Genomic DNA, 25437 nt, shown 5'->3' with positions numbered 1-25437 from the left:
TCGTCAGCGCCGCATGTTTGAGAGAAATTGGTCGGTTAATCAGACTCCTGTGTCAAACGTTCCCCCGACACGCTGACTGAGCGGCCCACGTTGTAATGACGCACCGCCTGTCGCTTCACGTCTTCAAAGCGCCGACACATGTCGCGCGCCGGAGCTCGCGCCGAGCCCGTGAGGTCTGCGGCTTTAAAAGCAGCGGAGGAACACACAGCCTGCCCAGTAAGAAGTGCGGGACCAGCAGGACTACCTCTTTTCTTTCGTTCTTTGTCTTTTTTTAACTTTTGGGAGCGAGCCGAACCTTTAGCAGAGCGCTGAGAGCATCAGCTGTTCGACGCCGCTCCTCTCTCATTGCTGGAAGTCGGGGCTGAGCGCGTCACGTGACCCAGCTGGAGGCAGAGATCTGGAGAACAGACACAGCATTCGAGCTTCGCACCGCCATACTGTATTTTGAGCCATAATCACATTTTTATTGCAACATTTTACTCCCGCTCGGTGAGTACGTACATTTCCACTGGCTTTTTTTTTTCTTTTTTGTAAAGCATTTTTTTTTTTTTTTTTGTCTTTTTAATTGCCTCCTCATTTTTTATTTTTTCCTCCTTTTGCCTGTGTTTGAATTGAGCATTGAACGTGGTGGTTTGGAGCGTTTTTCACATGCAGGCTTCAAGTTTTTAGCATGCAGTTATTCTGAGGGTAAACAGTGTCTTGAGAAAAAGCCTTTCGGTTTTGTTTGGAGGGTCGAAGCCGAGCAGGTTTTGTCAGTGTTGATTTTTCAAACATTCACTGGTGGTTTTGAAACCTTTTTAATTTTTCTTTTTCTTGTTGGTTTCTGTCGACTTTTGCTGTTGCTGTGCTTTGGTTTGCATTTTGCGGTGTTGTTTGTTGCCTTGGAGTTTTATGATTTTGATGTCTTGGTGGATCCCACCAGTCCAGCCCTTTGATTTGACTTTTTCTTTCTATACTAAAAGGAGTAATTTTTAAAGACCCCATGGCGTCTTAACCTCATGTACTTTTCTTGCAGCTGAGCTCACAGGTTTGTTGTTTTTGTCTTTTTTCTATTTCATTGTACTTTTGCTGGTGGCAGTATCAAGCATTTTTGGATGTGATCATATTTTTTTCTGAATAGATGATGCTGGGTGCACGGGGGAAGTTTTGATTCTTTTTGGTTTTCTGTGTCCACGAGGATGAACAGACATTTTTTTCCCCTCTGCAGGTGAATAACGAGTTTTAAATAAATTAGGTGACAGAAATATGCACATGTGGGTGATTTGTTATTTAATGAATGAGGCTGTTTTTGGAAGGTTATTAATATGTTCTGTAATGTGTGATGAAGCCAATTTTAAAAAGGGCTCAAATACAGGTTTGGTCACAAGGTATTGACTCCATTTTCTAATCAGTAACTGTCATGATAGAACATAGATCTATCTATCTATCTATCTATCTATCTATCTATCTATCTATCTATCTAGCTATCGATCTATCGATCTATCGATCTATCGATCTATCTATCTATCTATCTATCTATCTATCTATCTATCGTATGTGCAAATGTGTTAGGCACATTACATATACTTTTAAAACATTTAAATAAATAAAGCTGCTAAATGCCTAATGTTTATAAACTTAAATGAATACGTAAACTGCGTCACCACTGTTCATGATTAAATATACATAGTTTTATGAGGGGTTTTGCAGTTTATAAGAAAATCTGTTTATTTAATTTAGCCAGCTTTGAAAAAGTTTTTTTGTTTTCTTTCAAAATGAGATCTGCAACTTTTAGTGTTAAATACAGTTAATTACAGTTTACACACACACACACACACACACACACACATATATATATATATATATATATATATATATATATATATATATATATATATATATATATATATATATATATATATATATATATATATATATATATATCCTTGTTTTGGTGCCTCACTAATGAAAACAAAATCATCAATCGATGCATTTCCATTTGATGACTTTAGTATGTGAAAACTGTGTTGTGAAAATTTGCCCAGTGCTGTATATCTCTTTATTAATTGACCTAAGTTCCTAGGTTTTGTCATTAGTTCCAAGCACCATTGTAAAATCTTTTTTTTTTTTTTTTTAATCAACCAAAAATACTTGATTGTAAGTCAGTAGTTCTTGTTGGTGAATCAGTTATAATTGTTTTTTTTGTGTTTCCGTAAGGTCAGTATATCACATTAACTCATCATATTGTAAAATTCTGTTTTACTCATATTGTTTAATCATGGAAAAGTTAAAACATGATTAACCCACTTGGACACCACCCCTGCCCCAGTTCAAGGCCACCCCATTATACAGTCCAGTCACAGGGTGCAAGCTGAGGGACATGCTGGACAGGTTGTCAGTCTGTTGAAGTTAATATCTATATATGCTTCAACCCCCCCCCCCCCCCCCCCCACACACACACAGTTAACTGCAACCCAACTTTACAATTTTAAAACTGTCAGTAATGATGATTTTAAACCAAACTGTCCACAATGACGTTTGTTTCTCGATGCATTAAATTTTAATCAAAACATTGTTTTCTCTTAAAAAACATGTCTGGAGTGTAATATATTTCACATAAATGTTCTGGAATGTCAGGACAGATTTACTAACTAGATTTAACCACTTGGGATTTCAGTAACAACTGGGATAATCCATGTTCCAGTATCTGGAACTGAACATGGATTTGAAATTGACCACAGTGTGTTTGCGTTGCATGTTGACACTTAAGTGCCCTCTCTAATGCTGGACAAATCAGATTTTGCATCCTCTGATTCATAAATACTGATGGATTTGTTAAATCTGATATGATCGGAAATGAATAGTGCCACTGATGTGACTAAAAGAGGATTTAGAGGGAATTAATCCTTCAAGAGGCAGGTTTAACTTCAGATTAGCGTTATGCTGCAGGACATGCAAATATGCTTCTTTCCTCTGCGAACTGTTAGCACTGTGATGTGTTTGTGTTTCCTCGTTTTGTACGCTGCTGCTGCTGCTGCTGTGTTTTGTTCGGGTTTTTGGGTTGGAGAGAGTCAAACATAGCTATGTTTATGTCACTTCCACATCAAATCGTCCAATCTCAAATCTATAAGTGTGCTTATAGTCAGCAAATACATAGAAATTTATTGAATTAATGACATAATTTAAAGTAAAATTTACACTTAAATCCCCAGACTTTTTCTGTCATGCTTGTCTTTGAAGGAAAATATCACTCACTTTAATGTATTCATTAACACTTCCACATTGCATTGTGTTGTGTGTAATGTTGTACATGTGAATGTTTTGGTGGAAAATGCATTTCCAATCTGGGGATTAATAAAGTTTTTGTAATCATATCTAATCCAATCGAATTAGCAATATGATGGAGTACCACAAGCTAATAAAAGGAACATATTTTATTGTCATACATTTGTGTAGCATGATGCACATCATCTTTTTTTTAACCAGTCATTTATTTTTATTTTTATTTTTTTGCTTTAAAAAAATGATTGATTTTTGAATTAACATAATTCAACATGGAAAAAATACTGATTTGACAAATAGTGAAAGGCGAAGCCACAGTAATCTTGCCCTTTCCATACATATAATATAGTCATAATTGTCTGTTCTTTACAAATTAAAACAAATTGCTTTACATTTAACTTGAGGCATTGTATTGTCAAAAACAAAGGCGCAACCATAAATAAATAAATAAATGAAATTTTACAGCAGGTTGGTCAAATGTGATCTTTATAATTGTCAATTAATAAACATTTAGACCAAATATGCCACACAGTTTAATTTCTTACAACAATGTCCAAAATGAATGAAACACATCTGGATTTACTGCAGCATCCAGTGTCACAGTTAGGCTAGTATCTCACTGGGCTGTCACAGCCTACGAATGGCATAAATTCACTGTTGCCTTGTCTCAGTCACACATTTCTTGTGTTGTTAATTATTATTTATTATTATTTTATCATCTGTTTTACTTTATTTTATTATTGTCAGTGCTTTTTCTGCCTGAAGTTGGGGTAATTTTTTCAGCCTCTTTCACATAACACTGTAATAGTTCACACCCATTCAGAGCACTGTGTGCACAAATAAGTGATCATTTCAGCCTTTTTCACTGGTCATTTCACTGGTGCAGAACATCTATGACAGTTCCGCCTTGGTATTCACGCGCAAATCCTTTCACCTGCAAAGACCGCACCAGTGCCACTCGACTTTCATATGTGCGCTGGGCACCATGTGAGTGGCTCTCAAGCAGGATGTGTGTTAACTACTCGAGATTTGTATCCGTAGTTTTCACCAGCACTTTGGATGGCATTCAGCGGACAGTCGACAGTCATGCATGCATGTGTCGGGAGGACCAATTCATTGAGATTCCATATAAGAAAGTTGTCACCTTTTTAAGGCCTGGGGGTACGCACATGAGTAATTAGACGCGTTTCTCGGGTGCTCCTCTGACAAATCGAGTTTTTCTTTTTAAAACACCTTCATGATAAAGGCACTCACTGTAAAACACTGTCTATGAGTGTAGCTGGTGATTGTCATTGAAAAATGTCTCCGAAGAAACAAGGTTTAACGAAGAAAATCACTGAAGCGACCGCGGAGGAAATGAGCAAGAGCGACATGCTAGGTGAGCTAGCTGTTAGCACCTCAGCGGATACCGTGGTTGTCCTCAAAGCAATACGAGAAATGAGCCGAAAAATGGACGAGAGATTCAACTCTTTGCAGTCGGATTTGAAAGAAAGCCAGGTCACTCTCAAAGAGCACGACGAGCGTCTGTGTGCTGTGGAAGAGGCAACGAATGATCATGATTGCAGGTTAGCCACGCTGGAGCAACAAGCTAGGCGGCTAGAGGAGGCTAATAAGACTTTGTTAGAGAAAGTGGTTGACTTAGAAGCCCGTTCCAGGCATCAAAATATAAAATTTGTGAATCTGCCGGAGGGTGTGGAGTCCGGGAGGCCAGCTGATTTTGTGTCCGACCTGCTGCCCACTTTATTTGGGCGTGACCACTTCCCACGGCCTGTTGAAGTGGACAGAGAGCACAGGCTAGGTGGTCAGCCGGCTAAGGATGCTAACAGGCCTCGTATAATGTTAGCGAGGATCCATAATTGCCGCGTCAAAGAGTTAATTATGAGACTGGCAATCGAGCACTCTCCCCTGATGTACCAAGGTCGACATATCCATATTTTTCCGGACTTTCCTGTGGAGACTGTGAGGCGTCGTCAATTGTTTGAAGATTCAAGGAAGAAGCTGAAAGCTGCGGGCTACTGCACAGGTTTCATTTACCCAGCTCGCTTGCGGGTTACCCATGACAATGTAACATCTATGTTCAACACACCGGAGGAGGCGAAGAGTTTCGTGGATGGCCTGGTGACTGGAGAACAATATTGAAGAGAATTTTGGTATGGGGCACTGTTGGTTTGATTTAGTCCCTAATAGATATTCATTTTTTAATACCAAAAGGGTTTTAAATATTACATATTATAAGTACCCACCTAAATCAAAACAAGCAATTTTATATTTGGATGCGGAAAAGGCATTTGACCAGGTGGAGTGGGGATATCTGTTTAGGGTACTTGAGAGATTTGGGCTGGGGGAATCTTTTGTTTCCTGGGTTCAATTAGTTTATCTACACCCCGCTGCGTCAGTTATCACTAATCAAGATAGAGCAAAAGTGTTTTTATTGGAAAGAGGTACGCGTCAGGGGTGCCCACTTTCACCCTTATTATTTGCTTTGGCCATTGAGCCTCTGGCCATTAGCATCAGAGAAAACCTAGACATCAGACCCATAACAATTGGTGGAATTGATCATAAAATATCGCTCTATGCTGATGACATAGCTATTTTCATATCAGATCCTGAGCATTCTATACCCAAATTATTAGACTTAATAAATAGTTTTGGAGCAGTATCTGGATATACCATAAATTGGCAGAAAAGTGAACTCATGATACTTACAGTAGACTTGGATCCTTTATTTGTGGCTTCAGATTCTGTTAAATATTTAGGAATTACTGTTACAAAAAATCCAAAATCTCTCTTTAAACGTAATTTTGATGAAAGACTAAGTTCTTTTAAAGAGAATACAGAAAAATGGAGAACATTACCTTTGTCAATGATTGGTCGGATAAATACAATCAAAATGGTCTCCTTGCCAAGATTCCTTTACTTATTTCATAATATTCCAGTTTATATTCCAAACTCTTATTTTAAATTAATTGACTCTGTTATTATGCCTTTTATTTGGGGATACAAACAACATAGAATATCAAAACGACATCTCCAATTGCCTAAGGAAAGCAGGGGTTTAGGCCTACCATGCTTCCATCATTATTATTGGGCCGCAAATATGAGAGTGATGGTATACTGGCAGATGAATCATGATTTAGAGCCATCGGATAATATTCCCTCGTGGTTATCCATAGAACATAATTTAGTTCCTAAAACGTCTCTTCGGGCAATTTTGTTTTCAACGCCTAGACCAAAATCATCTTATAAGGAAGAACATTTTATTATATTACATATTCAGAAAATTTGGTCACAGGTCCGAAAATTTTGTAAACTTCCAAACATGTCTATACATGCTCCAATATGGCATAACCATGCATTCTCCCCCTCATTTACTGATGCTGTTTTCAAGGAATGGAGTTGTAGAGGCATAGTATCAATTAAGGAGTTGTATATTAATAAAAAATTTTGTTCATTTGAACAATTACAAGCCAAATACAATTTACCAAAAAGTCACTTTTTTAGGTACTTACAGCTAAGGAATTATGTCAGACAAAATATTTCAATATTCAACTCCCTCCCTTCTGAAAACGCTCTATTTAAGATTTTACTGGGGCCTCCTGAGTCTAAGAGTTTAATTTCATTACTGATAAAATTTCTCCAGAGTAATTCTGTTTGCCCTACCATGTTAATTAAACAAAAATGGGAAGAAGATCTCAATATTGGAATCAAGGATGATAATTGGAAAAAGATCTTGAGAGAAATTCATCACTGTTCTATCAATTCTAGACTTCAGGTAATACAATATAAAGTAGTTCACAGGTTACACTATTCAAAAGTTAAGTTGAATAAAATCTTCTCACAAACCTCTCCGCAATGTGATAGATGTAAGACCACTGATGGTACATTGGCACACCAATTTTGGCTTTGTCCAAAGATCCAAGGTTTCTGGTGCTCAATATTTAATTGGTATTCCTGTGTACTCAAAAAAAGATTGTTCCTGATCCCGAAATTGCTCTTTTTGGTTTCTCTGATACTCTTCAATCATTGGGTCATATTGTAATGTCAGTAGTCACTTACGGCATGGTGATAGCAAAAAGATGTATTTTAAAATTATGGAAATCTGACGCACCGCCTCAGTTTGAATCTTGGCTCAGAGAATTAATAGGAGTGTTGCACATAGAAAGAATGAGATATGATGTATTAGGTTGTCCTCAAAAGTTTTATAATGTATGGAAACCAGTCTTGGAGTATTTAAAGATATAGCTAACCCCATTAATAAAGTTTTTTTTTATTTTGTTGTCGTATGATATATCAGTGGACTCCTGTGTAATGTAATGTAGTGCTCCATATAATTTATCAACATTTTCTATTTATTTTACCTTTTTTTTTCTGTGTATTTTTTTGTTTTTGTATGTGTACCATGATCAGGGTTGCTCACATTTGAAGGGAGGAGGTACGAATGTAGAATATTTGTAGATATGTATATATTCTCTCTTTTGATTTGATTTGGTGTATTTTTTTTTTTTTTTTTTTTTTTTGCTTTTGGGTGTCTGTGTGTATCTTAATATCTTTGTTTAGGTGGAGTGATATAGTTAATTTGACAAGAGCTGTTTTTTGTTGTTGGTTATTGTTTTGTTTGGTATGTTTTGTAAAGCTGAAAAAATTATAAATAAACGTGGGGAGAGACAAAAAAAAAAGAAAGTTGTCACCTTTTCGCCTCTTTTCACGTGATTTTGTGTCTCTGTATCCCCTCCACCAGTCATGCATCAGTGAGATACTAGCCTTACTGAAATCTCAAAAAAAAAAAATGTTCTTGGGTCTTGTTTCAATAATCATCCTTTTCTGTGTAATGTTTAACATACAGTTAAAAAGCTGTGAGCATAGGTGGTTCTAATCGAGGGTTTTGCTATTCAAGGTCTGATACATTCAGTCCCATTTTCTGACTGATTCGGTCCTATAGTGCCCCTAGTGGTTGTAGCACTCCAACATATTGTTTATGTATTGCACAGAGATTAAAGTTGCCATTAGTTTTGATTTGTTTTCTTATAATTGAAGTCTTAAAAATAACGTTCTTTATACATACGCTGCATCTGGAAAGTATTCACAGCACTTCACTTTTTACACATTTTGATATGTTACAGCCTTATTCCAAAATGGATGAAATTCATTTTGTTTTCTTAAATTTATACACATAATACCCAATAATGTCAATGTGAAATAAGTGTTTTTGAGATTTTTGCAATGTATTAAAAATAAAAAGAAATAACACGTGTATATAAGTATTCACAGCCATGAAGGTCAAAATTTAGCTCAGGTGCATCCTGTTTCCACTGATGATCATTGAGCTTTTTCTACACCTTAATTGGGGTCCACCTGGGTTTTTTTTTTTTTGTTTTGTTTTGTTTTGATTTTTTTTTTTTTTGTGGGTTGAGGTTTTTAATGTGGGTCGATTGTAGTTCAAAGGTACTGTTTTTACTTTGTGAAGCACTCTGTGTTACATTTAATTGTATGAAAAGTGCTCTATAAATAAAGTTTGTTTGATCGATTGATTGAAATTCAGTTGATTGGGCATGATTTGGAAAGACACACGCCTGTCTACATATCATGTCCCACAGCTGACAGTGCATGTCAGAACACAAACCAGCAGTCAAAGGAATTGTGTAGACCTCTTATACAGGATTCTCTCAAGGCACAAATCTGGGGAAGAGTACAGAAACACTTCTGCTGCTTTGAAGGTTCCAATGAGCACAGTGGCCTCCATCATCCATAAATGGAAGATGTTTGGATCCACCTGGACTCTTCCTAGAACCAGATGCCCGGCTAAACTGGGCAATCAGGGGATAAGAGCCTTCGTCAGGGAGGTGACCAAGAACCCGATGGTCACTCTGTCAGCCCTCCAGTATTCCTCTGTGGAGAGAGGAGAACCTTCCAGAAGGACAACCATTTCTGCAGCGATCCACCAATCAGGCCTGTATGGTAGAATGGCCAGACGAAAGCCACTCCTTAATAAAAGGCACACGGCATCTCGCCTGGAGTTTATCAAAAGACACCTGAACGACTCTCAGAACATGAGAAACAAAATTCTCTGGTCTGGCGAGACAAAGATTGAGCTCTTTGGCACCATCCCTACAGTGAAGCATGGTGGTGGGGATGTTTTTCAACAGCAGGAACTGGGAGGCTAGTTGGGATTGAGGGAGAGATGAATGCAGCAATGTACAGAGACATCCTGGATAAAAACCTGCTCCAGAGCACTCTTGACTACAGACTGTTCATATTTCAGCAGGACAATAACCCTAAGCACACAGCCAAGACATCAAAGGAGTGTCTTCAGTACAACTCTGTGAATGTCTTTGAGTGGCCCAGCCAGAGCACAGACCTGAATCTGTTTGAACATCTCTGGAGAGGGGTGAAAATGGCTATGCACCGATGTTCCCCATCCAACCTGATGGAGCTTGAGAGGTGCTGCAAAGAAGAATGGACAAAACTGCCCAATGATAGGTGCACCAAGCTTGTGGCATCATATTCAAGAAGACTTGAGGATGTAATTGCTACCAAAAGTGCATCAACAAAATAATGAGCAAAGGGTGTAAATACTTATGTACATATGATTTCTTAGTTTTGTTTTATTATTATTATTTTTAATAAACTTGCAAAAATTATAAACAAAAAAACAAAACTTTTTCAGGTTGTCATTATGTGGTGTTGTGAGTAGAAGTTTGATGGAAGAAAATTAATTTACTTCTTTTTGGAATAAGGCATAACAAAATGTGGAAAAATTGAAGCGCTGTGAATACTTTCCGGAAGCACCGTACATACACACATATTCAACTGCTTATCCGGGTTTGGGTCGCAGGGGCAACAGCTCCAGCAGGGGACTCCAAACTTACCATCTTAGGCCACATTAACCACCTCTGACTTGGGGATCCACCTAGTCCTGGGTCTTACCTGGGGTCTTCTCCCAGCTGGACATGCCTGGAACACCTCCCTAGGGAGGCACCCAGGAGGCATCCTCACCAGATGCCCGGACCACTTCAGCTGGCTCCTTTCATCACAGCAGATCAGCAGCTCTACATCGAGCTCCCCACAAATGGCTGAGGTTCTCACCCTGTCTCTAAGGGAGACACCAGCCACCCTCCCAAGGAAACCCATTTTGGCTGCTTGTACACGTGATCTAGTTTTTCAGTCATGACCCAACATTCATGACCATAGGTGAGAGTAGGAACAAAGATTGACGAGTAGATCGAGAGCTTCGCCTTTTGGCTCTTTTTTCGTCACAACAGTACAGTAGAGTGATACCATCCCTGCTGCGCCAATTCTCCAGCCAATTTCATGCTCCATTGTCTCCTCATTCACGAACAAGACCCTGAGGTATTTTAACTCCTTCACTTGGGGCAAGACCGTGTTCCCTGCCAGTTCCCTGCTAAGAACCATGGCCTCAGATTTAGAGGTGATGATCCTCATCCCAGCCGCTTCACACTCGGCTGTGAACCGACCCAGTCAGTGCTGGAGCTCACAGGCCAATGAAGCCAACAGGACTACATCATGTGTAAAAAGCAGTGATGAGACCCTTTGCCCACCAAACTGAAGGACCCCCCCCCCCCGACTATGCCTCAATATTCTGTCTATGAATATCACAAGCAGGATTGGTGACAAGGCGCAGCCCTGGTGGAGGCCAACCCCCACCAGAAACGAGTCTGACTGACTACCGAGAACCCAAACACAGCTCTCGCTTTGTGAGTACAGTTCACTCCATACTCCCACAGCATCTCCCAGGGTACTCAATCATAACATATGTAGACTGGATGGGTGTACTCCCAGGATCCTTGTGAGAGTGAAGAGCTCATCATTTGTTCCACAGCCAGGACAGAACCCGCATTGTTCATCTTCAATCTGAGGTTCGACTTTCGGCTGAACCCTCCTTTCTCCTGGAGTAGACTTTACCAGGGAGGCTGAGTAATGTGATGAGATGAGATGAGATATCAAATCAAATCAAATCAAATCAATTTCATTTATATAGCACCAAATCACAACTAACAGTTGCCCCAAGGCGCTTCATATTGCAAGGCAAAGCCATACAATAATTACAGAAAAACCCCAACTGTCAAAACAACCCCCTGTGAGCAAGCACTTGGCGACAGTGGGAAGGAAAAACTCCCTTTTAACAGGAAGAAACCTCCAGCAGAACCAGGCTCAGGGAGGGGCAGTCTTCTGCTGGGACTGGTTGGGGCTGAGGGAGAGAACCAGGAAAAAGACATGCTGTGGAGGGGAGCAGAGATCAATCACTAATGATTAAATGTAGAGTGGTGCATACACAGCAAAAAGAGAAAGAAACACTCAGTGCATCATGGGAACCCCCCAGCAGTCTAAGTCTATAGCAGCATAACTAAGGAATGGTTCAGGGTCACCTGATCCAGCCCTAACTATAAGCTTTAGCAAAAAGGAAAGTTTTAAGCCTAACCTTAAAAGTAGAGAGGGTGTCTGTCTCCCTGATCCGAATTGGGAGCTGGTTCCAGAGGAGAGGAGCCTGAAAGCTGAAGGCTCTGCCTCCCATCTACTCTTACAAATCCTAGGAACTACAAGTAAGCCTGCAGTCTGAGAGCGAAGCGCTCTATTGGGGTGATATGGTACTATGAGGTCCCTAAGATAAGATGGGACCTGATTATTCAAAACCTTATAAGTAAGAAGAAGAATTTTAAATTCTATTCTAGAATTAACAGGAAGCCAATGAAGAGAGGCCAATATGGGTGAGATATGCTCTCTCCTTCTAGTCCCCGTCGGTACTCTAGCTGCAGCATTTTGAATTAACTGAAGGCTTTTCAGGGAACTTTTAGGACAACCTGATAATAATGAATTACAATACTCCAGCCTAGAGGAAATAAATGCATGAATTAGTTTTTCAGCATCACTCTGAGACAAGACCTTTCTAAATTTAGAGATATTGCGCAAATGCAAAAAAGCAGTCCTACATATTTGTTTAATATGCGCATTGAATGACATATCCTGATCAAAAATGACTCCAAGATTTCTCACAGTATTACTAGAGGTCAGGGTAATGCCATCCAGAGTAAGGATCTGGTTAGACACCATGTTTCTTCAGTTTTATCTGAGTTTAAAAGCAGGAAATTAGAGGTCATCCATGTCTTTATGTCTGTAAGACAATCCTGCAGTTTAGCTAATTGGTGTGTGTCCTCTGGCTTCATGGATAGATAAGGCTGAGTATCATCTGCGTAACAATGAAAATTTAAGCAATGCTGTCTAATAATACTGCCTAAGGGAAGCATGTATAAAGTGAATAAAATTGGTCCTAGCACAGAACCTTGTGGAACTCCATAATTAACCTTAGTCTGTGAAGACGATTCCCCATTTACATGAACAAATTGTAATCTAATAGATAAATATGATTCAAACCACCACAGCGCAGTGCCTTTAATACCTATGGCATGCTCTAATCTCTGTAATAAAATTGTATGGTCAACAGTATCAAAAGCAGCACTGAGGTCTAACAGAACAAGCACAGAGATGAGTCCACTGTCTGAGGCCATAAGAAGATCATTTGTAACCTTCACTAATGCTGTTTCTGTACTATGATGAATTCTAAACCCTGACTGAAACTCTTCAAATAGACCATTCCTCTGCAGATGATCAGTTAGCTGTTTTACAACTACCGTTTCAAGAATTTTTGAGAGAAAAGGAAGGTTGGAGATTGGCCTATAATTAGCTAAAATAGCTGGGTCAAGTGATGGCTTTTTAAGTAATGGTTTAATTACTGGCACGTTAAAAGCCTGTGGTACATAGCCAACTAATAAAGACAGATTGATCATATTTAAGATCGAAGCATTAATTAATGGTAGGGTTTCCTTGAGCAGCCTGGTAGGAATGGGGTCTAATAGACATGTTGATGGTTTGGAGGAAATAACTAGTGAAAATAACTCAGACGGAACAATCGGAGAGAAAGAGTCTAACCAAATACCGGCATCACTGAAAGCAGCCAAAGATAACGATATGTCTTTGGGATGGTTATGAGTAATTTTTTCTCTAATAGTTAAAATTTTATTAGCAAAGAAAGTCATGAAGTCATTACTAGTTAAAGTTAAAGGAATACTCGGCTCAATAGAGCTCTGACTCTTTGTCAGCCTGGCTACAGTGCTGAAAAGAAACCTGGGGTTGTTCTTATTTTCTTCAATTAGTGATGAGTAGTAAGATGTCCTAGCTTTACGGAGGGCTTTTTTATAGAGCAACAGACTCTTTTTCCAGGCTAAGTGAAGATCTTCTAAATTAGTGAGACACCATTTCCTCTCCAACTTACGGGTTATCTGCTTTAAGCTGCGAGTTTGTGAGTTATACCACGGAGTCAGGCACTTCTGATTTAAGGCTCTCTTTTTCAGAGGAGCTACAGCATCCAAAGTTGTCCTCAATGAGGATATAAAACTATTGACGAGATAATCTATCTCACTCACAGAGTTTAGGTAGCTACTCTGCCCTGTGTTGGTATATGGCATTGGAGAATATAAAGAAGGAATCATATCCTTAAACCTAGTTACAGCGCTTTCTGAAAGACTTCTACTGTAATGAAACGTATTCCCCACTACTGGGTAGTCCATCAGAGTAAATGTAAATGTTATTAAGAAATGATCAGACAGAAGGGAGTTTTCAGGGAATACTGTTAAGTCTTCAATTTCCATACCATAAATAAGAACAAGATACATATAGCGATGCATGACAGTACGATGCGATGTACAATTCACACCTGTTCCCGATTCAATGCAATTTGATATGAATTTGATGGTGATTCAATTTCCCACAATGCCATACGTTGGGATTTGGTGTGATATGATTAATGATGGGTATGGATAAGATTTTATCGATATTGATTCCGCTTATCAATCCAATTTTTTATCAATACCTCTTGTGAAATTTCTGTGTACTCAAAGTAGGCTTTACAGGTTTTCTATGTCAACAACATTTTATTGAGCCTTAAAGTAAATAAATATGAAATTGGTCACTGGATCCTTGATTTCTGGACATAAATAAAAACCAATAAAATCTGCACATGGTCACTGGGTCCTTGATGTACATGATGGATCCTTGATATCTGGGCATAAATAGAAATGAACAAAATTGGGAGTTTTTGTCAAAAGCATTTCTTTTCAGATATTAATAACACAAATGGAACCCCATAGACTCTGAGCTGAGCTCTTCAGCCGGCTGCTGCACATCAAGATCAATGTTTCATAAAGAACAGAGGACATTTCATTTTGGGGGGAAGAAAACTGGGTTTGGTCAGTTATAGTTTGTTTGTACTATAACGTTTGGAAAGAGGTGTCATTTGATTTAAACCGGCATATCAATCTTAAGTTATTAATTCTGACCAAAATCTGCGTGGCTCTTTGGAGCTGCGCACTTAGTCCCACAAACAGATGATATTATTATTGTTGTTATTATTATTATTATTATTATTATTATTATGACTATTATTATTTCCTTTACCTGATGGACAACATCAACCATTGTGTAAAACTCCGGTGTGGAACGTTGGACATTTCTTGCCTGCAACAGGACAAGAGTCCCAATTCGGAACTTTAATCCACACAAAGCTGACTCATGATTGGCATGTTTAAATGGCTTTGAGAGGGGTTAATGAAGACATTGTGGACCTACTGCTTCTGAAAACCAGCGAAGCAGCGTACAGCGGGTCGAAGCGCTGCTTCGTTGCTTCAAGCTTTCCCGATAAACACCCTCAAAAACAACGCCCTCTCCAGTGTCCCGAACAGTCCCGAACTAATAAGGAAATCATAAAGCTTTCTGGCTTCCGTCTGTGGTGCATTCAGTGTGCATTGGAAAAAAAAAAATCGATGCAAGCAGGCAGCGAGCAATGCAACACAATTCAACCTGTCAAATGAATCGATGCACTTGGATCGCGCACGTTTGTATCTAGGTACCGATTAATTTTAATTAATGTCCACATGGCGGCAGCACAATGAGAGACATCATTGTAAAGAGCTTTGCATGCCTGTGTCATATACAAAATTGCTACAGAAATGCAGTACATTTAGTACTCAAATAAAAGATTCACAAATTTATATTGCTAAAAATGATCAAATTCACCATGTTTAGAAGGTTTTAAGGTTTTGACCCACATGTTAAAATATAGTGACAATGTTCCATGACACACTTTCTACATCGCTGTTATGTAACATCTGTTGGAGTAATGGAGCTGAACAACTGTGGTAGACCTGCAACTGTGATTTAAAATGCCAAAAAAGTAAATAAATAAATAAAATTGAGAAAGACAGACAGTGACACACAGTGGTTAAACATACAGTGCATCCACCAAGTATTCACAGCACTTCACTTTTTCCACATTTTGTTATGTTACAGCCTTATTCCAAAATGGAGTAAATTCATTTTTATCCTCAAAGTTCTACTCACAACACTTCATAATGACATGAAAAATATGTCCAAATATGAACTTAAGGTTAGTGAACAAATGCTGTTGTTATTTCTATATGTTGTGTTTTGCATGTATGGAACAATAACATAAATGTACATATTTAAAATTATTCTAAAATGCATATTTGCACAAATATTTCAGTTAGTGTCACCTACCAGCACTAAATAATCATGCTTTTATGTAAGTCCCAGTGAGAAGAAGAAGAAAAAAGAAAAAAACAATTACACAGGAGACACCACTGGATGTGACCTTTATTGGACCCTGAGAATCATCTTTGTGGTTCAACAGCCATTCAGTTTAGCACAATTATGGCTTCAATTCATAATGAGATTTTTGATTGACCTGTTAATTGTTTAGTCTGTTAAATGTCAGAGAAACAGAAAGAGAGAAAGAAAGAAAGAGACAGACTGCCTATGCTGGTAGCAATGCAGGAATTGTGTTGCAAAAAAACGTGTGCGTTAGTACGTGTTAGACTCTGTGAGCAATAACTCACAAACCATAAGTGCTATTATCTTATAACTCCTCAAATTAAAAGAGCACATTATTAGAGTAAAGTGATCAGACGGTGGTTAACTTTGAAGCACCAGATCAATCAAAAAGTAACATCATATATACATGTCAGCCACCTGCTTGATGGTTAGTGGATGGACTACAGAAAATTTCAAACAGGTGAGGTTGAACTGACCTGTAAGTCATTTTCCACCTGCTGAACACAGGGCATGTTCAAATTGATGTGCTCCACCCTCTGGCTCCCACATTTGAGCTGGCATAATCCAATAAATTAAGCTAACAACCACAGGGACAAACATAATGCCGTACATGGGCAACCACAACAATATACAACTGATCAGGAATGTAAGGCCAGAATTAAAGAATGGATAGAATGTGTGGCTGGGGATACCAGAACTTTTCACTGGCACCTGCTAACTTGGAACCCATTTCTGGAACATTTTCAGACCTTTCCAACACCTGTTTGAAATCATTGTTCCAGAGTTTCATATCAAACGGATAGTGTCATGAGCTGTGCCACACGGGCATCATGTTGAATCATCATAAAACAAGTGATTCAGCAGCTAAAGTCAGCGCAGGGTCTGTATGTGCACGAGCATATAGGGTGTTTCTTTTCCAAAGTATGAATGTGTAAATCACCTGGCACTGCAATGGCAAAAAAATGTATAATGAACACAAAGGCAGAAAAGGAAAACCAAAGCGTTATATTTTTCGTGCTGCAGGCAGTAAAAAATGGGCGTTGTGCTTAATAAATGCAGTAAATGATTAAGTAGCTATCAAATTATTTTTCTGTCATTTCAGTTCTCAGCACAGAAGCAGTTGACACTGTAAAATCAACCTAATTGGACCATTAATTCCAAATTTAGACCCTGAAGACCAGCACCATTAAAGAAGCTGCCATGGGGTCAGAAAAGTTTCACTTTAATGAAACATAATACTGATAAATATGACTTATGCATTTAATAAAGTGAATCAAATAAGAAATGAGGATTAAAAATTCTAAAAAATTCTAATCATAATACTTTTTCTATTATGAACCAAAATGTGAGTGTTGAATTCCTACAGCTGAAAACTGAAGAGACGTGTCGAAGACCTGTTTCGATTTTGTACTGTAGTTCAGATACAGATACTGTTTCTCTGTCTGGATAGTTGTTTTGTGTGTGTGTGTGTGTGTGTGTGTGTGTGTGTGTGTGTGTGTGTGTGTGTGTGTGTGTGTGTGTGTGTGTGTGTGTGTGTGTGTGTGTGTGCGGGCGGGTGGGTGGGCAGGCGAGGAGCAACAATAGACCGTAGCTGAAGAATTTCATGTTTATCACTTTTCTACAAATTATTTTTGAACAAATAAAAAGAAGTTATATTGCCCCAACAAAGAAAGTGTCAAGACCCTGATTACATTTCAATTTTATTGCAAATTATTATGTTTTGAATAATTCTCCCAAAGCCATGTTCACATTATCATCTGAAGTGAATACAATTCGTTTTTTCTTCCAAATGTTTTTTCACAAGGATGGTTCACATTTGTGCTCAGTGACTATCTACATGCTTTTTTTATTTATTTTTATTTATTTTTTTTTTGCAGGAAGTCACATGACCAGACAACAGTTAAGAAATAGAAGGGGCATGCCCCCCCCCCTCCCCCCCCCACACACACACACAGACACACATCTTTGATACCAATTAATGTAAATTTATTGGACCTGACTTACTGAATGTTTGCATGTTAAAACATGTACAAACAGCATAGCACATGCAATATAAGTGCATGTTGGTTTTTGAACAAGAGTGCACTGATTGTCTTTCAAATGCACAAAATATCACGTGTTTTCAATTTAACATGCTTACATTCAACTGCTGGGATAGGCTCCAGCCCCCCACGACCCTTAACTGGACTAAGCGGTTGAAGATGAGTGAGTGATGTTTACATTCATGGATATAGAATTTGGGGTTTGTCTACCAAAGTGCATAAAACTGTTGCAGGGACCATGCAAGCGAGATTTGCACATGCAGCACTATTTATCATAAGTGTCAAAAGGAGATTTAGTGGCACTGAAAGTGACTGTATTTTGTGCTTTTGAAACCTTGGTGTTAAATGTTGCACTTGTCTGGATGCTCTTCAAGAAGCTCTTCTATGCTGCTTCCATGTACAGAGACCACACACAAATGCACATATTTGTGACTGTTTACATGTCCCTCCAAGTTATGGCAAAATGCATCCCTCAGCATCAGCGCTGTACAATGTTTCTGTCTCACTTATGTTGCTGTGGATAGTCAGTTTTTCCAGCAAAGACTCGTTACATCTTCATTTTATTTATTTTTTTGTCGTTCAAGTTTTTATTAATTTTCTTTTTTTTTTAGTAAACAGAAACTTAAAGCAAAACACCAAATATGCGTTGAAAAAAAAAGATAAACAGCACAGCAAATCAAAATAAAGATACAGCTAAATAATCAATGGCTAAATTGTGGTATTTTGATGACAGAAGAGTTTTGCTTTTTAAGAAATTACATGAAATATATTTACTTTTTTGGGGGGCTTTGTCCTGGACATTATGAATGTCTCATAGGCCGTCGTCTCTGTCATCAGTTTAATTTAATCCTTGAGTTTGGGTCGATGAGGACTCTTACAGTTCTGTAGATTGCATTTTGTATCACCAGTTATCCATCTTCATGATGAAGTGGTATAGAGGAGGATTTTCTTAAAAAGAAGACCTGAAAGTTTAGCTACAAATTGCCAGAAGGTACATCTGAGATGCAAGCCTGGATTTGATCTGTTTTGGTGAACGAAAATCCTTTTCTGCTCTACTCCGCTATGAAGCTAAGAGTAGTGATGCAAAATGCAAAGCTTGCACTGTGCACAATTTCTCCAATCACAGACACATAAGCCCATAGCTTCTCCTGAGTTGTCTGGGTGGCTTGGTGGCTTTCCTCACTCTTCTCCTTCTTGCACAGTCACTCAGTTTTTGGGAACTGTCTACTCCATGCAGATTTACCATAAAGTGCCAAACTGTATTTCTTTGTAATTAATGTAAATAAAGTTCAAGACATATTCAGTGGCAGCTTTACCATCAGAGAGCCTCGTCCAAAACTACCACTCAAGACTCCAAGCTGTCGTTGATGTTAAAGGGGAAATACACAGTATTAAGAACAGGGGTATGTAAACTTTGATCAGGGTCATTTGGGTAGTTCTCTTGTCATTTTGATTTAAAACGAGGAAACACAGTTGTTTGACAATAAATGGCTTCACCCAACCACTAACCATGAGTGAAAAAAAAGTTTTTGTGTTGTCATTCATATTCTCTTAAAAATGGCAACAACAAAAAAAGCAAAAATTCTGCCAGGGTATGTAAACGTTTGAGCACAACTGTATCTTCCAGCAGGCACAACTGCAGCACTGCTGGGATAGTTATCCCAGTCCAAGTTATTCCAAGTTTTTGATAACCTCCATCCAAAATGAAAAGACCAAGGGACATTACCAGAAACAACGAAGGTACGTTCAGATAGATGTGCTACATTTCCAACAAATATTACTCTGTAGTAGTCTCATTTTGAACTACTTTTGATGGTGTAAAATATCGATGTATCGTTTTGTAATGGATAAATTTGCTTTTAGCATTGCTAGTTGCCCATCTTATATTTGAAATGACATTATTCCACACCTCTTTGCTAATTTCAATTTGTAAATCCCTTTGCCAGGTCAGTCTTAAACCATTATATAATGTACCTTGATTACTCAAATGCTTCTCATTAAAACAGTGATGCCAATTGCAGATGACCTGGTCTATTCAGCCAATCCTGTAATCTACTGTCCTTCTGTACCTGATTTAAGCAAAACACTGAGCCCACACTACTCCTGATCTGTAAATATTTCCAGAAATCCCCTTTGTCAACGAAGTTAAATGTTTCTTTTAACATACTAAATGACATAAAGTTATCATCTCTATACAGATGTTCTATTTTTTGCAACCATTGTTCAAGCCTTTTCCCCTACAGAAAGGGAGATTTTCCAATACGCACTCAAGGATTATTCCACACAGAAGAGTAGATCTGAATGTCTGGAGAAATTCCTTGTGTTTTATGTGCCTTTGCCCATGCCCATTGTGAACGCTGTATGTTCTGTTGTACTGAATTCATAGATTTTTGCAAAAGCAGTTGGATAATCCTAAACGGGGGCTGCAATTTTGCTTCTTTACTTCATTCAGATTGAATTAGTACCTTAAAAAATGTTTAACAGCTCAACAAACCCTAATTCCAAAATTCAGCCATCATAGCTTGAACATGTGTAAATTGTGCTCTGAGGTGCACCATCACAGAATCACTTTTCACCTTTCGTGCTAAACAGCAAGACATACAACCCCTGGCAAAAATTATGGAATCACCGGCCTCAGAGGATGTTCATTCAGTTGTTTAATTTTGTAGAAAAAAAGCAGATCACAGACATGACACAAAACTAAAGTCATTTCAAATGGCAACTTTCTGGCTTTAAGAAACACTATAAGAAATCAAGAAAAAAATATTATGGCAGTCAGTAACGGTTACTTTTTTTAGACCAAGCAGAGGAAAAAAATATGGAATCACTCAATTCTGAGGAAAAAAATATGGAATCACCCTGTAAATTTTCATCCTCAAAACTAACACCTGCATCAAATCAGATCTGCTCATTGACATTGACCCTGTGCCATGACATTGACCCTACGTGTCTTCTTGCAAGGAATGTTTTCGCAGTTTTTGCTCTATGGCAAGATGCATTATCATCTTGAAAAATGATTTCATCATCCCCAAACATCCTTTCAATTGTCCAAAATATCAACGTAAACTTGTGCATTTACTGATGATGTAATGACAGCCATCTCCCCAGTGCCTTTACCTGACATGCAGCCCCATATCATCAATGACTGTGGAAATTTACATGTTCTCTTCAGGCAGTCATCTTTATAAATCTCATTGGAACGGCACCAAACAAAAGTTCCAGCATCATCACCTTGCCCAATGCAGATTCGAGATTCATCACTGAATATGACTTTCATCCAGTCATCCACAGTCCACAATTGCTTTTCCTTAGCCCATTGTAACCTTGTTTTTTTTCTGTTTAGGTGTTAATGATGGCTTTCGTTTAGCTTTTCTGTATGTAAATCCCATTTCCATTAGGCGGTTTCTTACAGTTCGGTCACAGACGTTGACTCCAGTTTCCTCCCATTCGTTCCTCATTTGTTTTGTTGTGCATTTTTCGATTTTTGAGACATATTGCTTTAAGTTTTCTGTCTTGACGCTTTGATGTCTTCCTTGGTCTACCAGTATGTTTGCCTTTAACAACCTTCTCATGTTTGTATTTGGTCCAGAGTTTAGACACAGCTGACTGTGAACAACCAACATCTTTTGCAGCATTGCATGATGATTTACTCTCTTTTAAGAGTTTGATAATCCTCTCCTTTGTTTCAATTGACATATCTCGTGTTGGAGCCATGATTCATGTCAGTCCACTTGGTGCAATAGCTCTCCAAGGTGTGATCACTCCTTTTTAGATGCAGACTAACGAGCAGATCTGATATGATGCAGGTGTTAGTTTTGGGGATGAAAATTTACAGGGTGATTCCATAATTTTTTCCTCAGAATTGAGTGATTCCATATTTTTTTCCTCTGCTTGGTCTAAAAAAGTAACCATTACTGACTGCCACAATCTTTTTTCTTGATTTCTTATAGTGTTTCTTAAAGCCAGAAAGTTGCCATTTGAAATGACTTTAGTTTTGTGTCATGTCTGTGATCTGCTTTTTTTCTACAAAATTAAACAACTGAATGAACATCCTCCGAGGCTGGTGATTCCATAATTTTTGCCAGGGGTTGTAGATGTGTTTGTGTGACATTTTCATGGCTACAGAATTGGACTCACATCCAGAGGAAAGCATCATTATAGTTTTTCATCCTGCAAACCATGTACAGGTGAGGTTTCAGCACCTTTTGATTCCTGTAGATTTCCACTGATTCAGTCTGCTTTCAAACCTCAGACTGGCACAGCACAATGCAGCAGCATTTCATCACACCTCTGGATGAGAGGTGCTTCTGCCGTGGCACTCTGAGCTCCTGGACATGTTTCCTGCTAAGCATTATGATAGCTTCCATTTCGTCCTGCGGTGTTGTGTCTCCCCTCCAGGCGGGTTTTCTGTTATCTGGGCCAAGCCAGACCTGCGCAGGAGGCCTACTTAGAAATATGATAGCTGTGCAGATACACCTCAGCTGGCATGAATAAAACATCACACATGTGAAAGTTGTATACTCTAAGCATGTGTTTAGCTGAGGAATGTTTGTATGCATGTGGCACACAGGCATGTTGGTCTGAGTAAATGCTACATGAACGTAGGACAACCGATTGGAATCTGAATCTGCTGCACAAAGGAAAGCATCATTAACATGTTGTATTCTGCGCTTTTTGTGCACGTATGAGTGTCATGGCCTGATTCGCATTGGCATACCTGCACAAAGTGCACATACACAACCACATATTCACTTAGGGAATAACCCTGCTGTGATGTGTGCCATTATTACGGTAAACAAGTAGTAATTGTGGATTAATTGCTGTTTGTCTAGGGAAATGTGAGTGTGGATGTAATCTTCTTGTTGTTGCAGTTATAATGACAATGATAATAAATCCATCCATCCATCCACCTGTTGCTACAACTATTTGCGCACACCAGCGGCTGAAAGACAGAGTGTGCCCTGTGAGAGCCCATCAAACCTTCTCTCGGCAGGTGTCGGCCAAATTCCAGGTGACGTGCACAAACATCTACATCATTCACTTGGTACTTAGTAAATGTGTGGTCAGCATGAAAACAGTCAGCAGATGACCAATTTTGAGCTGGCGGTGAAATTCGTCTAAGTGCCCCCACGACTATGAAGTTGCCAAGTACGGATGTGGCGTGTGTGTGGTTCATGTGCCCCCCCTCCCCGCAGGTGAGGCGCCTCCCATCTGATCACAGTGACACCTTTGTCTGTGTGCTAAACAGACTGGATGTGGCTGGCTGTCAACAGCTGTTGAGACATCTCTGGTCCTGGGCGTCACAGCTGCAGAACACGTACCATGTTTTGATGGACACGCGTGTGTGTGCTTGCTGTCCTCATGTGGAAACACATAAAGACATATATCACTTTTGCGACGGGTTGGAGAAACGGACCTTCAGGTCATGTGGACATGCAGCAGGCGACATGCAGCAGGCTGTATGTCATGTCTGTCTGACAGGACACGCGTGTCGGGCTGGACACATGCACGGGCCTGGCCTGACACACGTGTCCCGTGAGCAGCGCAGGACTATATGATAAGCCAACAGTGTGACAAATGTGCCACTTTCAGTCACGTATCAGCAGAAATACGCTGTAACAGATGCCATTTGTTCAGTTATCACGGCACTTTTTTTCTTTTTTTAAAAAACACATTTATCTGCTTGTTGATTTTAGCCATTTCACTCTCCTGTGATAAGACAGTGATTGTAGCGCAGTGGTAAAGTTTCTGTCTGGTAATCAGAGCTTTTGTAAATTGCAGGTTCAAATCCCGTCAGTGGCATTTAATTTTTAATAAACTAGGGTCATTTAATTGCGGGGCTCTGTATTGTGTCCCCTTTGACGTATTATTTATATCAACCCAGTGATATTCACTAATTATACAGCTGTTTTTTACTTTATTGTTCAACACGACCCAGCTGCTTAAACTGTGTTTCTGCTCGCACAACACCGTTGCGTGTACGACACCATCACAGCAGGATCGTTCATGCCTGCCCGTTGGCTCGATGTTTTCGTGGTTCGCTCATGCGAGCTGTTCCGTCGTGATTTGCCCTGATTTGTACTTACTCTTTCTATGTGTGAAGGGGCCCTTACCATAGCAACAGCGTCTTCATGCCAAACTGGAAATTCTGTGAGCAGATCCACAGAGTTCTCCATCTCGTCAACTGCATTGAGTAATTCTGTATCAGAATCCACATACTTTCATATGGTATCTTAAATCTACGCATTTCGTCATTATCGTCACTCCATCAGTTTCTCTCGCTCTCATCTGACAGTGCCATTATTGACACCTGCGCGGCAACGCGGTCAGGGCGTGGAATAATACACCAAATATGAAACAATCAAATATTTTGCCACCGTCTACTTGATATTTTATGGTTTGAAATCTCACATGATTAACCAATCAGATTTGTGTAACAAATGTAATTGGATTAGAATTTGTTTTTGTGTTCTGTTTAAAGCGTATGTCATATTTGCTTTATTGCCTGGTCATGTCAGTGGCTGCCACAGTGGGTAGGCGTCCGTGTTCCAAGTTTCATGGAGGGAGGGGTGCTTTATGTAGAGATTTCATGGGTCCCTGAAAACAGAATAAAGGGGTGTTTTTTCTGGAATTGCCTCTGCAAAATACTGAAAAATGGTGTTTAATGTAGACCAATTTAATGCAGACCCAATATTCTGGGACAGCTTCCTGTTGAACATAGTGTAGAGTGTCTACTCTGAGTCTCGGACGACTGGGAATACACCTGGGGAAGCTCAGATTCTGGTATATATTATCATATACATCTCTGTGAGTGGCAAGCAGTTTGTCATTTGAAAGTGTTTTTACCTTCCCGTTCTGCACACAAAAAAGGGGGAGGTTCCCCAGTGGGCAGTCCTGCACAGGACATTGGCCTTCTCTCTCTGTAAGGGTTTGGGTTCTGTCTGGCATTTAGACTGAGGGCTTGTGTTTTATATCCCATGATCACAATGCTGCTTCATTCCTGTTTGTGGGCCGATTGGTGCACCATCGCGTGGTGTGTTTGGCCTGGGGTCCCATGTCTCCTGGTACTGCACGGTACTGGTCCTATTGTGGTGCACAGGGGTGGGGGCTCCCTGTGTTCTGTGGTGCTTGCTGTGGCTTTGGCTCCCTGTGTGCTTGTGTGGCTACACTTGCAGTTTGGGGGTTAGGTGACATTGATGCAGCTCCACATAATCACTCATGTTATCTCATTATATCTATTACAGCTTGCACATAGATCTGTAGCTTTCTGTCACATGTACACACACACGTACATTCATGCAATTCGTACTTGCAACATATTCATACAACCCCAATTTCAATGAAGTTGGGATGTTGTATAAAATGTAAATAAAAACAGAATACAATGATTTGCAAATCCTCTTCAACCTATATTGAATTGAATACGCCACAAAGACAAGATATTTAATGTTCAAACTGATAAACTTTATTGCTTTTGTGCAAATATTTGCTTATT

The 25437-nt window shown here is 39.2% G+C and overlaps 1 protein-coding gene across 2 annotated transcripts in view; it reads left to right on the top strand.

Moving 5' to 3' along the window:
* The first annotated feature begins 251 nt into the window (after positions 1-251).
* The window catches only part of LOC117506954 (RNA-binding Raly-like protein), a 448208-nt gene continuing 423022 nt past the window's right edge, over positions 252-25437 (top strand). The window contains exon 1 of one of the 2 annotated variants that reach the window (XM_034166639.1): positions 252-489. The gene's annotated coding sequence lies outside the window, so the exon portion shown is untranslated. Of the gene's footprint in view, positions 490-709; positions 1208-25437 lie in introns of those variants that run through there. The other variant, XM_034166632.1, reaches the window with a different exon arrangement.

The sequence above is a fragment of the Thalassophryne amazonica genome, chromosome 1 (genome assembly GCF_902500255.1).
Source record: "Thalassophryne amazonica chromosome 1, fThaAma1.1, whole genome shotgun sequence".
Classification (NCBI taxonomy): Eukaryota; Metazoa; Chordata; class Actinopteri; order Batrachoidiformes; family Batrachoididae; genus Thalassophryne; species Thalassophryne amazonica.
The sequence above is the reverse complement of the archived record's forward strand: the minus strand, read 5'-3'. Positions and strand labels throughout refer to the sequence as shown.